The sequence below is a fragment of the Panthera pardus genome, unplaced genomic scaffold, assembly GCF_024362965.1.
Source record: "Panthera pardus isolate Hobbes unplaced genomic scaffold, ASM2436296v1 HiC_scaffold_11, whole genome shotgun sequence".
NCBI lineage: Eukaryota > Metazoa > Chordata > Mammalia > Carnivora > Felidae > Panthera > Panthera pardus.
In genome coordinates this window covers 41,627,032-41,642,480 of record NW_026526666.1, presented here as the reverse complement: position 1 = coordinate 41,642,480, position 15,449 = coordinate 41,627,032, and the positions used below count along the sequence as shown (strand labels likewise).

The following is a 15,449-nucleotide window of genomic DNA, read 5'->3' as shown; positions in this document are numbered from 1 at the left end:
CTTCACTGGATTATTTGTTTTTCAGGTGTGGAGTTTGGGGAGTTCTTTATAGATTTTTTAAAAAAAAAATTTCTTTTTCCTTTTTTTTATGTGCCTTTTTTCTTTTTCTTTTTTAATGTTTATTATTGAGAGAGAGAGACAGAGTGTGAGTAGGGGAGAGGTAGAGAGAGAGGGAGACATAGAATCTGAAGCAGGCTCCAGGCTCTAGGCTCTGAGCTGGCAGCACAGAGTCCGACACGGGGCTCAAACTCATGAACCATGAGATCATGACCTGAGCCAAGGTCAGATGCTTAACCAACTGAGCCACCCAGGCACCCCTCTCCCCCAGCATCATATAGTGCAACAGGGATTTCAGGACTGGTTTCTTTAATGCCCCTTTACCCATTTAGCCCATTCCCCCTCCCATAACCCCTACAGTAACCCTCTGTTTGTTCTCCTTATTTAAGAGTGTCTTATGTTTTGTCCCCCTCCCTGTTTTCATATTATGTTTGCTTCCTTTCCCTTATGTTCATCTGTTTCCCTTATGTTCATCTGTATCTTAAAGTCCTCATATGAGTGAAGTCATATGATATTTGTCTTTCTCTAATTTCGCTTAGCATAATACCCTCCAGTTCCAGTTCCAGCCACATAGTTGCAAATGGCAAGATTTCATTCTTTTTGATTGCTGAGTAATATTCCATTTTGTGTGTGTGTGTGTGTGTGTGTGTGTGTGTGTGTGTGTGTGTGTGTTCCACATCTTTATCCATTCATCCATCGATGGACATTTGGCCTCTTTCCATATTTCGGCTATTGTTGATAGTGCTGCTATAAACTTTGGGGTGCATGTGTCCCTTTGAAACAGCATACCTGTATCCTTTGGATAAATACCTAGTAGTGTAATTGCTGGGTTGTAGGGTAGTTCTATTTTTAATTGTTTGAGGAACCTCCATACTGTTTTCCAGAGTGGCTGCACCAGTTGCATTCCCACCAGCAGTGCAAAAGAGATCCTCTTTCTCTGCATCCTCCCCAACATCTGTTGTTGCCACAGTTGTTAATGTTAGCCATTCTGACAGGTGTAAGGTGGTATCTCATAAGACTTTTTTTTTCCCTAGCCCCCAGTTCAGAATATCCAACTTTCTTCTGGACATTTTCATCCACATTCAATTCAATTAAATATTGTTGTACTAGGTTTTTAGTAGTCAAAAATTAAATAAACCAGGGCGCCTCGGTGGCTCAGTTGATTAAGCATCCGACTTCAGCTCTGATCATGATCTCACAGTTCGTGAGTTCGAGCCCCGCATTGGGATTCTGTGATGACAGCTCAGAGCCTGGAGCCTACTTCAGATTCTGTGTCTCCCTCTCTCTCTGCCCCTCCCCTGCTCGCAGTCTGTGGGTCTGTCTCAAAAATAAATAAACATTAAAAAAAAATTTTTTTTAATTACACTGTAGTTGGGGAGTTAGCTAGAAAAAGGAGTTGTTACAACATATAGTAGTTACAAATGCAGTCTTAGCAAGCAATAAAATTATCAAGTATGGAAGTAACCTAGATGAGTGGGTCATTAATAGGGTGGTAGGCATATTCTAGGTGGAACTCATTTTTCCCTTCAAATGTACTCTTCGTATATTCTATACTTTCATTAGTAGTCCAACTGAGCACACCTTTCTTCAGTCTAGAAACAGGGCAATCTAAAATCCTTCCAAACCCCCAAATACAGTTTGTTGGCAAATTGCACACATTTTACCTTTTTATTACTTAAATTTACCCACTTGTGATTGTATACTATAGTCATTATACTTTGCATCCTTGTAATTTCTCATTTCATAATTATTTACTCAGTAAAAGTTAATTGAATAGCAATATATTATAAATATGGCTTTATACTAGAAAAAAAAGTTGTAGGGAAAAAAGTTACAACTGTGTGGGTAAGGCATAAGCAAAGAGGTGGTTATATCATTGTGATAAGTGATAGAGTGGAGATACTGGGGAAAATATGGGAACTGGAGCTCAGGAGAACCTAATCAAGCTGGGGCTCAGATTTGCCCAACTAGAGGCTGAGTCTCAAAGCAGTAGTAAGCTCCGTGCAAAGGGGGAAGAATGGAATACACCCACATTGTTTTCCTTTATATTCCTTTATAATGAAATATTACTTCAGAGACATTACTTTGGGTGACTGGACTTAATGTTGCTTTTGCTCAAAAACAGTTTTTTAACTGATCATCATTAATTTAGAAGATTATCAGTAGTAGTGTATCATATAGTTGATCCTTCATTATTCACCAATTCTGTACTTTCATATTTGCCCTCTCTAAAATGTATTTGTAACTCTGAAATTAGTATTTGAGATGCTTTCCTGGTCATTTGCAGACATATGCACAGGCAGAGCAGGAAAGAAAAAGTGTATACATATTATACATATCTATATCGATATCTATATATCTATAGATATCTATCTATATCTATATCTATATATATTATACATATCTATATCGATATCTATATATATATAGATATTGATATGGATACACATAAATCCTATGTTCCCAGTTGAGGTCTAGCAAGGCAGTGCTTACAACTTATTTTAGCTCTCATAAACAAGTTTTTGTGATCTAGTTAGTGCATTTTTGCATTTTATGCTTTTTGTTGGTGATTTTACTGTTTAATGTTTCAGCATACGGCTGAATTGCTGTCTAGTGTTCCTAGGCACAAGAAGGCTGTGAGGTGAGAGAGAATACATGTGTTAGAAAAACTTCATGGAGGCCCAAGTTATAGTACTATTGGCCATGAGTTCAATGGTACATTAAATGAGGTGTCTAAACAGAAACACATAAAACAAGGTTATGTATTGATGACCTGACTTAACCCTGCCATTTCGCTTGTATTCACTAATTAGTATTATTATTTGTTAATTAGCATTCACTAATTCAGCATCCATGACAACTTTATAGAACATAACTATGGCAAATAATGAGAATCGACTACTTTGTGGGTAAATTTGATTTTGGCAAACAGCCAAAGTCATTTATGGCCAGGAGGGATGGGTTAGTTGAAGATGATTAAGCTGGACAGTATAGAGGTATGATTAAAGTCTTTGTCAACCTTTTAAAACATATTCCCCCTTTTTGCTAAACAAATAGCTTACTTACCACCCTAAATATTCAAATATATTCCCCTTAGCAGATATGTCCTGGTTGAGAATTAATACATACAAGTTTTATTTTACCATCAACCAGGCTGATGTTTTATAGTGAGTGCTGTGTTTATAGTGAAAACTACAGTTTTTTATCTTATTTTTTTAAGTTTATTTATTTTGGAGAGAGGGAGCATAAGGCAGGGAGGAACAGAGAGACAGAATCCAAGCAGGCTCTGCACTGTCAGCATGGAGCCCGATGCGGGGCTCGAACCCATAAACCATGAGATCATAACCTGAGCTGAATGCAAGAGTTGGACACATAACTGACTGAGACACCCAGGCACCCCAAAACTAGGTTTTTAAAAGTTTGCTAGATATAATAAAATTTTACTCTAGTACATTTTTAGACTTCTTTCTCCCTCTAGTGAAGAATAATTTGTATAAAGCAAGGGTTGGCAAATGTTTTTGTTAAAGGTGAAACATTTACATTTTTTGGTTTTGTGGGCCATAGTCTCTGCTGCAACCCCCCAACTCTGCCACCATATAGTGAAAGGTACTATTTTATATATTTGTATTGTAAACTCCCAAGGGCAGGGATCCTGCCTTCTACTGTTTTATACTTCATGGCATATAATACAGGAAGGCCTCAATAACTGTTGCCTTGACTTCCTGATTTAGTTTAGATAATAAAAAGACTACATTTTAAGATATTAAACAGCCAAATGTTAAACCCTATCCATTTAAACTTCAGTTGTTCTTTTTAAGCAGTTACAGTAGTTTGGGCTCATTTTATTTGGAATTAGGCAGTCCATGGCCTAATTTTATAGTAGTGTTGAATACTATATAATATGTTGGCTTATTTTATACATTTCCTAATTAATATTTGGCAGGTTGCAAATAAAGTCCTTGAATCATAGTCGAATCATAGTAGCAGTGGTTTGATTATGACCTAATGGATGCAACATATTTTGAAGATATTTGATAGTTTGGATTAGGTACTGATTTAAATGAAATCATTTGAGTTTTAAACATTGGTAGAGCTAAACAAACAAACTTGCTAGATAATCAGTTTATTGCAGTCTTGGCTAAGATTCTGACAGTTCAGTGAAATAGCCTGTAATCTTTCCTGTCTCTCCTCTGTGCTACAGACATTTTTTTTTTATTTGTGCTAGTTGTCTTATTCTGAGGAACTGTTGGTTTCACTGTAGCTACAGACTACTACCCTTTCTCTAGCCAGTCAGTTAAGTTTTTCAAGGGATTCTGATGCCTTCTTTGACTTCTTATGAAAGGAGAAACTTTAGAAAAGAATAAAGTGAAAAATCACATAAATTCCTCATTTCCTAATGTGGCTTTTACTTTCAGCATTGTAAAAGTATACACTGAGTAAGCATGTGTAAATGGAGCCATTCCCACTATTTCATTCTAAATGTAAAGTATTAAAAAAAAATACAAGTATGTTTTATTTAAAGATAAAAAATGGGAGCACCTGGGTGGCTCAGTTGGTGGAGCATCCAACTTCCGGTAAGGTCATGATCTCATAATTCGTGAGTTCAAGCCCTGCATTGGGCTTGCTGCTGTCAGTGCAGAGCTCACTTCAGATCCTCTGTCCCCCTCTTTCTTCCCCTCCCCTGCTCTCTCTCTCTCTTTCTCTGTCAAAAATAAATAAACATTTAAAAAAATTTTTTTAAGATAAAAAAATGGAATACTATTGGGGTGCCTGGGTTACTCAGTTGGCTAAGCGTCCAACTTCAGCTCAGGTCATAATCTCGCAGTTTGTGAGTTCAAGCCTGATGTCCATTTAAAAAAAAAATGGAATACTATTTTTCTACATTAAAATTAAATTGACAAAATTGTAACATATTTAGAGTGCACACTGTGATAATTTGATATATGTCTACAACGTAAAAGGATTCCTTCCCCTTTAGTTAATCCACACGTCTATCACTTCACATATTTACCTCTTCTTAAGATAGTAAATCTTCACAAATTTGAACGTCGTTCTTGCACAGAGGCCTTGCTAATCTTTCAGTGTTATTCCAATTACAGTATAGGTGTTGTTGAACTGAGCACTGGGATACTATTTTATAAGTTATAATGGACTTTTCTTTAGAGTGTATCTGTTAAGATTTTATTTCCCCTAAATGTGCATCTGTGAGGGATATGTGTATGTGATATACTTAAGTTCACAGGTTGAGGTTTCTACAACATTGGATCATAGCACTGGTCATTAGTAGGAACCTCTGAATCTATACTGGCTAATACAGTGGCCACTAGACACATGAAGCTAAGGGCTTGAAATGTGGCTATCTGAATTGGTAAGTGTAAAATTAACACTAAATTCTGAAGACGTAATACCAAAAAAAAGAATGTGAAAGATCTTACTATTTTTATATTGATTACATGTTGTAATGACAATATCTTGGATTTACTGGGTTAAATAAAATACATTATTAAAATTAATTTCACTTTTCACTTTTTTTAAAATGTGGATTCTAGAAATGCTTACATATGTGGCTTGCATGTGTAGCTCACTTTATATTTCTGTTGGATAGTATTGCTATAGATGATATGATCTTTTTTTTTTAATGTTTATTTTTTGTGAAAGAGAGAGAGCTTGTGAGCATGTGGATTAGGAGGGGTAGAGAGAAGGGGAGAGAGAATTCCAAGCAGGCACTGCCTTGTCCATGCAGAGCCCCACATGGGGCTCAATCCCACGACTGTGAGATCATGACCTGAGCCAAAATCAAGAGTTGGATGGCCAACCGACTAACCACCCAAACACGCTGATATGATCCTTAAACATAGTCAAAGTGTTAATAATCAAATATCAATTTACAAGATCCAATTAAAATGACCTAGAATTCTATAGTTTTTTGGTTCTCTGATTCAATATTGGCAAGTAATGTAGAGAACACTTCTAACTGATTCCAAACTGCTAGGAAAGTATGGGATTAGCTCACTTTATGTTCACTAGTCCTCTAGTAAAGCTTTTCAATGACTTCTTATCAAAGAGGGTAAGAAAGAAGGGCAAGTTGTTACTGGGCTATTTTATTAGGATTTTTTTTTTTTTTTTTTAATAAGGAAAGCCTTGTGAGGAGAAGGTCTTTTTTTTTTTTTTTTTTTGAGGAGGCCCCATGTACAACTTGGGGCTCGGACTCACAACCCCAATGATAAAAAGTCACTTATTCCACCAACTGAGCCAGCCACTCACCCCTAGGATACACTTTAATACCATCACAGAATAAAATCAGTTCTATATTCCCCCAAAAAGGAAAAAAAAAACATTTATTTACTTACTTAAATAATCTCTACACCAATGTGTGATTTGAACTCACAACCCTGAGATCGAGAGTTGCATGCTCTTCCAACTGAGCCAGCCAGGCCTTCCAGGAAATTATTATTATTATTATTTTTAGAGAGAGAGAGAGTGCGAGTTGGGGAGAGGGAAGAGAGAATCTTAAGCAAGCTCCATGCTCAGCACAGAGCCTGACATGGGGCTCAAACCCACAACCCTGGGATCGTGACCTGAACCGAAATCAGGAGTCAGAGTCAGACACTCAACCAACTGAGCCATCTAGGCGCCTCTATTTTTTTTTTTTTTTTTTTTTAACAGTTTTAGTTTTTCATTTAATGTTGGTTATAGAAACAAAATGGTCACCATTCTTTGGGGAATTAAAGATAAGGATGGGTTATTAAATATATTGCAAATGCCCTCTATGGGTGGGATAGATTTATCTCAAGTATACATTAGGATGCCTTCAGCTTTTTTTTTTTTTTTTTTATAATTTATTGTCAAATTGGTTTCCATACAACACCCAGTGCTCATCCCAACAGGTGCCCTCCTCAATGCCCATCATCCACTTTCCCCTCTCCCCCACCCCCCATCAACCCTCAGTTTGTTCTCAGTATTTAAGAGTCTCTTATGGTTTGCCTCCTTCCCTCTCTATAACTTTTTCCTTCCCCTTCCCCTCCCCCCTGGTCTTCTGTTAAGTTTCTCAGGATCCACATATGAGTGAAAACATATGGTATCTGTCTTTCTCTGCCTGACTTATTTCACTTAGCATAATACCCTCCAGTTCCATCCACATTGCTACAAAAGGCCATATTTCATTCTTTCTCATTGCCAAGTAGTATTCCATTGTATATATCTTTTTTTTTTTTTTTTTTTTTTTTTAAGTAGACCCTGTGCCTGGTGCAGAACCCAACATGGGTCTTGAACTCATGACTTCAAGAGTCAATGTTTAACCAACTGAACCACCCAGGCACCCAGAAATTATTATTTACAAAACAAAATACTTCTGATTCAGATAATTCTAGTAATTTTTATAAACTTAAAAAATAAGTTTATATATTTTGAGAGAGAGAGAGAGGGAGAACATGAGTGCGAACAGGGGAGTGGGATAGAGAGAGAGGGGAGAGAATAAGAGAATACCATGCAGGCTTTGTGCTGTCAGCACAGAGCCCCATGCTGGGCTCAGTCCCATGAACCATGAGATCATGACCTGAGCCAAAATCAAGAGTCAGACACTCAACCAACTGAGCCACCCAGGTGCCCCAATTTTTATAAACCTCTTAAAGCAGTTTCATGCTATCTTATTATTTTGAAGGCATGTATTTTAAATTTTATTTAATTTTTTTTTAACGTTTATTTATTTTTGAGACAGAGAGAGACAGAGCATGAACGGGGGAGGGGCAGAGAGAGAGGGAGACACAGAATATGAAACAGGCTCCAGGCTCAGAGAAGTCAGCACAGAGCCTGACGTGGGGCTCGAACTCACGGACTGCAAGATCATGACCTGAGCCGAAGTTGGACGCTTAACCGACTGAGCCACCCAGGCGCCCCTTAAGTTTTTTTTTTAATGTTTATTTTTGAGAGAGAGAGAGAGAGTGCCGGAGAGGGGCAACAGAGAGAAAGGGGACAAAGGATCTGAAGCAGGCTCCGCATTGAAGGAGAGAGCCCGATGTGGGACTCAAACCCACGAACCATGAAATCATGACTTGAGCCAAAGTTGGATGCTTAACCAATGTGGCAACCAGGTGCCCTCCAATTTTTTTTTTTAAATTTATTTTTGAGAGAGAGAGAGGCAGAGCATGAGCAAGGGATAAGCAGAAAGGGGGAGATACAGATTCTGAAGCAGCTTTCAGGCTCTGAGCTGTCAGCACAGAGCTCGACGTGGGGCTCAAACTCACGAACCGTGAGATCATGACCTGAGCCAAAGTCGGATGCCCAACCAACTTGGCCACCCAGGTGCCCCCCAACGATTTTATTTTTGAGTAATCTCTATACCCAATGTGGTGCTTAAACTCACAACCCTGAGATCAAGAGTCATATGCTCTGTGGACTGAGCCAGCCAGGTACCACCATATTTTGAAATTTTTAAAATTTTGTTGTAAATCATTTCTTTTGTAAAGACCATTAAATCAATAAAATGTAGAATAAAATAGAGTGTGTGTATTCTATTATAGTGCTTCCTGAAGGAAAAGTATTGTAAAATAAAGCAATGACACAGTATAAAACTTGAAATCATTGGGAATTCTAATATAACTATAGTGATAAAGTGCTGGGAAATTCTGGTGGTACAGATAGTAAGGAGTCCAGGAAGAATTATGATTGATAAAGCTCTTGTTACCTTTTTAGGTTTGTTTGACATCTTTTACTGGTGTTCTTGAAGCTTACAAATATTAATGAAACTTTGTTAATAACACTGCACGCTAAGAGAACCAAGAAAGTAATTTCATTAGCTTCAAAGTAAATTGACACTTAAGAGATGTCAAATATCAAATATGTTGTTTTTTTTTTTTAAGTTTGTTTTAGGGCAGTTGGCTGGCTCATTTGGTAGGGTGCGAGTCTTGATCTTGGGGTCATGAATTCAAGCCCCACATTGGTAATATTGTTTAAAAAAATAAACTTTGTTTCAAAGACTTAATGAATTAGCACTTTTTTTTTTAAGTTTATTTATTTATTTTGAGAGACAGCATGAGCTGGGGAGGGCAGAGAGAGAGGGAGAGGGAGAATCCCAAGCAGGTTCCATGCTGTCAGCGCAAAGCCTGATACGGGGCTTGCCCAGATCTCACAAACCATGAGATTATGACCTGAGCCCAAGAGGCAGATGCTTAACTGACTGAACCACCCAGGCGCCCTAGTCACTTTTTGAAGAACATGAAAGCAATCATTAAGTAAAAAAAAAAAAAATGACATTCAAAACTCTCAACAATCTGACCATAACTTTGGTAATCTTCCTAAAGTGAGCCTTCCTAAATCCTATGCTTTAACCTGACCAGTCTTTTTGCTGTATCACATACATTTTATGCTCTTTTTGTCTGGGCTTTGTGTTCTTGATCCAAACAGAAAACCTTCCCTGTGCCCCTCTTTCTTTCTAAATTCTATCAATCTTTCAAGGCGCTGCTCATAGTTTTCTTTTATAGACATTTTCCATACCTACCATTCCAGCTCAAGAGGAGTATATAATTAACATTTGCATAGTATTTTACTTTTGTAAAGCCCTTCCACATATTTTCTTACTCTTTTTTTTTTTTAATTTTTTTTTTCAACGTTTTTTATTTATTTTTGGGACAGAGAGAGACAGAGCATGAACGGGGGAGGGGCAGAGAGAGGGAGACACAGAATCGGAAACAGGCTCCAGGCTCCGAGCCATCAGCCCAGAGCCTGACGCGGGGCTCGAACTCACAGACCGCGAGATCGTGACCTGGCTGAAGTCGGACGCTTAACTGACTGCGCCACCCAGGCGCCCCTCTTACTCTTTATGTTAATCTAACGAGATAGATGATGTTATCCATTTTATGGATTAAGGGAATTGAGTCTCGGAGAAATAGTCATTTTTCGAGAACTTCACATAGATACTAGGTAATGAAGCTAAGAATATTAGAATCACTGCTCTTATTCCAAGTTTCATGATCTTTCCTCATGGCTTAATGGTCCCTTAAGTACTATAACAGTTACATAACACACTTATTTGAAGCTACTAATTGTTTACTCTATTTGTATTAAACTATTTAACTTGATTGTTAGCTGTAGGTTTGAAGGGATATGTACAGATTACACATGGGAAAAGTGAATAAATAGAAAAGGTGAAGAGAGCTGAATACATCTCTTGATAATAGAATCAAAGAGATCATTAAGAGCTCTTTACCATTCCATTTGCTTTTCTGAAAGCATTATACCTTTTTAAAAGTATACCTAGGGGTGCCTGGGTCGCTCAGTCAGTTGAGGTCAGACTTTGGCTCAAGTCATGATCTCACAGTTAGTGAGTTTGAGCCCCTTACAGGGCTCTGTGCTGTCAGTACAGAGCCCGCTTTGGATCCTCTGATCCCCTTTCTCTCTCTCTGCCCCTCCCTGACTTGTTCTCTCTCTCTCTTTCTCTCTCTCTCTCTCTCAAAAACAAACATTAAAAACAAAAGTATAATGACGAGACTTGATCCTTTTCCTCTACCTACCTTAGTGCCAAATTTTTGGTATAATTCTTAAAACATAGCTGAACAGAAGTCTTTCCTGACCATCCTGGCTAAAGTAACGTTTCTCCATCAACCCCTGTCTTAGTAACATTGAAATATTTTCTTTAAAGCACTTCAAACTATCTGAAATTATATCACTTCTTTATTAACTTGTTTCTTGGTTTTCTTCTCTCACTAGAATATGAATTGAATGAAAGCAAGGATGTTCTCTATCTAGTTTATAGCACATAGTAAGCACTCAGTAAATATTTGCGAATGAGATACTTTATTTATGGAGAATGTTCACTATAATAACATCCATCTTTTAAAACAAGTTTTAGAGTATTCATCAAATACTATAAAATGTGCACTCAAATGTTATTGACTGCCTAATTCCAAATACGAGTCCAAATTACTGTAATTACCTAAGGAAGGACATTTTATAGTCAAGAAAAAAGTAGGATTTCTAGAACAATTTAAATAGGGTGTAATGTCTTAAAGACATTTGCCTTAAGCTTATTATTCTGTCTTATAGCCTAGATGGAGCAAGAAATGAATGTCTTCAGTATTTTTCTATTTTTTCCCCTAAAGATAAATTTGCATTTGTAGCCATGATAAAATTTTTAGGGATTGTAACTTATGCTCAAAGTCTGAAATCTTTTCACAGAAATGAAAATTTAGCATCTGAGTTCCAAATTTACAATCAAGCAATTTGCTGTAAGAAATAAATGATAATTTCAACAAGAGTTCTCAGGTTTAAAGGCATTTTAGGAAAATATAACATGTAAAGGTTAAATATGTATCCAATTACTACATGGTCAGTAGTTTGATTATATGAAATTATTTAGATATCTAAAAGCAGACCAAGTAATAGAACAGACGCAGTACTCTTTAAGTGTATGTTAATATTAGAACAATGTCTACTCTAATTTTAAGAATAAATATCATAACTATTAGATTGCTAGCTAGAGAAAAGCTCTTTGACATCTTATCACTAGTTTTAATATCAGATGTGTATGCATATATGGAAAACAGATGAGAAAGCACATGGAAGTGTTTTGATAAACTATATTGTATAAATGTTATTATAGGGAAGACATAGAACAGTTACTGTTTTTGACACTAAGAAACTAAAATTCAGAAAGAAAACTCTGAAAAGGGAACATGGTAAAGGGCATGACCTTAGAGGATGCCTGAGTCCTGTGGAGGTGACTCTAGTTATTTTCATACTTTGTAACAAGTAAAACTTCCTGAATAAAGGGAGATCTCCAAGTGGTAGCAAAATGGTTTGTATAGTTTAAACTAATGAAAACAGTTTATATGGATATGTCATCACATACATATTAGTGCTTCCCAATGTGTATTATCTAATTCTCACAATAACCTTTGTGACTTAGGAATTCAGAGAAATTAAATGATGTGCCTAAATAACTCACTTATTAAGTGACAGAGCTGAGGTTAGAAAGCATTTAAATTCTTAGGTCTTTATTCTTTAGACATTTGTAGCCCCCCTTATGCTAGTCCACTAACAGAAATTGAAGATTCAATTTGGCAACTTCCAAATTAGTATGATTGAGGTATATGAGGCATTGACAGAAACTAAAACTGGAAAGATCTTCTGGCCCTAAAATCAAAGATACATATTTTAAGGGGCACCTGCCTGGCTTAGTCAGTAGAGCGTGCTTGACTCTTGATCTCTGGTTTGTGAGTTCAAGCACCATGCTGGGTGTAGAGATGACTTAAAAAAAAACAAACATTTTTAAGAATATAAACATTGCACTTTTTTCCATTAAAAAAAAAAATAAAGTAGATTTTATTTTTTTAGAGCAGTTTGAGGTTCACAGCAAAATTGAGTGGAAGGTACAGAGATTTCCCATAAACCTCCACATATGCACAATTCCCCCTCCCCCATTATCAACATCTCCCACTAGATGGAATATTTATTCACAACTGGTGAACTTCTAGTGACAAATCACTATTACCCAGAGTTCATAATTTACATTAGGGTTCACTTTTGGTGTTGTATATTCTATGATTTTGGACAAATGTAAAATGACATGTGCCCACCATTTCAGTATCATACAGAGTAGTTTCACTGCCCTAAAAATGCTCTGTATTCTACCTATTTATCCTTCCCTTTCCACTAACTCCTGCCAATCACTGATTTTTTTTTACTGTGTCCATAGTTTTGCCTTTTCCAGAATGTCATATATAGCCTTTTCAGGCTGGTTTCTTTCATTTAGTAATATGCACTTACGGTTCCTCCAGTGTCTTTTCACGGCTTGGTAGCTCATTTCTTTTTAGTGCTTAATAATATTCCATTGTCTGAATGACCACAGTTTATCACATTCATCCACTGGAAGACATCTTGGCTGCTTCCAAGTTTGGGCAATTACAAATAAGACTTCTGTAAACATCCGTGTGCAGGTTTTTGGGTAGATCTAGGTTTTGAGTTTCTTTGAGTAAATACCAAGGAGCATGATTGCAGGATTGAATGATAAGTGTGTATTTCGTTTTTTTAAGAAACCGTCAAATTATCTTCTAGAATGTACTATTATTTTGCAGTACTACCAACAATGAATGAGAATTCCTATTACTCTATATCTTTGCCAACATTTGGTGTTGCCAGTGTTCTGAATTTTGGCCATTCTTCTAGGTGTGTTGTGATGTCTTTGCTTATTTTCACTTCACTGATGACTTTTGATATGTAGCATCTTTTCATATGCTTATTTGCCACCTGCTAGTCTCCTTTAGTGAGGTTTCTTTTAAGGTTTTTGGCCCATTTTTCTTTTTATAAATTTTTTTTATGGAAAATTTTTTTCAATGTTTATTTATTTTTGAGAGACAGAGCATGAGTGGGGAAGGGGCAGAGAGAGAGGGAGACACAGAATCTGAAACAGGCTCCAGTGCTGACAGCTCAGAGCCTGACTTGGGGCTCAAAGCCATGAATGCGAGATCATGACCTGAACCGAAGTTGGACATTTAACCAACTGAGCCACCCAGATGCCCCCTTTCAAAAAAATTTTTTTAATGTTTATTTATTTTGAGAGGGAAGGAGAGTGAGAGAGAGAGGGAACACAGAGAGAGAGCCGGGGAGGAGGAAATAGAGAGGGAGAGAGAGAATCCTAAGTGCTAACAGTGCAGAGCTCCATGGGGGGCTCATACTTACTAACTCTGAGATCATGTCTTGAGCCAAGGTCAAGAGCCAGATGCTTAACTGACTGAGCCACCTAGGCACCCCTGGCCCATTAAAAAAAAACAAAACAAAAACGTTTATTTATGTATTTTGAGAGAGAAACAGAGAGAGGGAGGGAGGGGCAGAGAGCACAAGAGAGAATCCCAAGCAGGCTCCACGCTGTCAGTGCAGAGCCCGAGACGGGGCTCAAACTCATGTACCATGAGAACATGACCTGAGCTGAAATCAAGAGTCAGACGCTCAACCGACTGAGCCATCTGGGCGCCCCTCTTTGGCCCATTTTTGTAATTGGGTTGTTTGTTTTCCTGTTGTTGAGATTTAAGAGTTCTTTATATATTTTGGATAATAGTCTTTTATCCGATATGTCTTTTGAAATATTTTCTCCTAGTCTGTGGCTTGTTTTCTCATTTGCTTGACAATGTCTTTCTCAGCAGAAAATTGTAATTTTAATGTAGTCCAGCTTAACAGTTTTCTCTTTCATGAACTGTGCCTTTGGTATTTTATTTAAATCATTGCCAAACCCAAGGTCATCTAGATTTTTTTCATATGTTCTAGTATAGTTTTGCATTTTTACACTTAGGTCTGTGATCCATTTTGAGTTAATTCTTGTAAAAGGTTTAAGGTCTGTGTCTAGATTCATTCCTTTGCAAGTGGATGTCCAGTTGTTCCAGCACTGTTGGTTGAAAAGACTATTTTTTTCCTCCATTGTATTGCCTTTGCTCTTTTGTCAAAGATCAGTTGACTATATTTATACATCTTTATTTCTGGACTCTCTATTCTGTTCTATTGGTCTATTTGCCTGTTCTTTCACCAATACCAGTCTGGATTACTATGTTTGAAATACAGTCAAGGTATTTGAAATTTGCATTTGAAATACAAGTGTATGTATTTGAAATACTATGAATGCTACCTATGTGAAGATTTAATGATTGTAAATTTTAGTGAAGTCAAGATGAATAAGTAACAAGTATTAACTGGAGCATTTGGAAAGAGCCATTTATTCTTAGTTGGACAGCTGTTGTGTGTGTGGATGCATACACTTGTAAATAAAGACATTTTATTATCCCTATGGTGTAGTAATTATTTTGTAGGAAAAAGTCCTTCTAGTTGATATGATGAGATCATTGTTATCACAATAGTACTCAATACTTCCATAGTCCTCATTATGTGCCAGTCACATTTAAGTGCATCACACATTTATCTCATTTAATCCTCACAACAGCCCTATGAAGTAGATATTAATGTTAATCCCATTTGACAGATAAGGAAACTGAGGCATAGTAAAGTTAAGTCCAAGGCTCCACAGCTGGAGTCATGTTGTCAGGACTCTAACCCTGGCAGGCTGGCTCTAAAATCTGTGCTTTTAACCAGTACACAATCAATATTCCCTGGCGCCACCCTAGCAAATTTTATAACTACTATTCAACTCTCTTTTTTTTTTTTAAAAAAATGCTTATTTATTTTGAGAGAGAGAAGAGAGAGAGTGAGCAGGGAAGGGGTAGAGAGAGAATCCCAAGCAGGCGCTGCACTGTCAGCACAGAGTATGACACGGGGCTCTATCTCATGACCCTGAGATCACGACCTGAGACAAAATCAGAAACCCACTGAGCCAACCAGGTGCCCCACCACTATTTAACTATCTAAAGTACTGTGAGGACAAGTGTAAAAAGCCTCAGTCTGTTTATTCTTGG

General features: G+C 37.2%; 1 protein-coding gene and 1 non-coding gene across 4 annotated transcripts in view; one reads left to right on the top strand and one right to left on the bottom strand.

Annotated features, from left to right (window-relative positions):
• Nucleotides 1–15,449, top strand: part of DNAJB4 (DnaJ heat shock protein family (Hsp40) member B4) — a 49,622-nt gene that overhangs the window by 18,002 nt on the left and 16,171 nt on the right. The gene's annotated exons all lie outside the window — the stretch shown is intronic.
• Nucleotides 5,075–5,180, bottom strand: LOC128775984 (U6 spliceosomal RNA). The gene has a single exon (XR_008420963.1). It is a non-coding gene; the product is annotated as a U6 spliceosomal RNA (small nuclear RNA).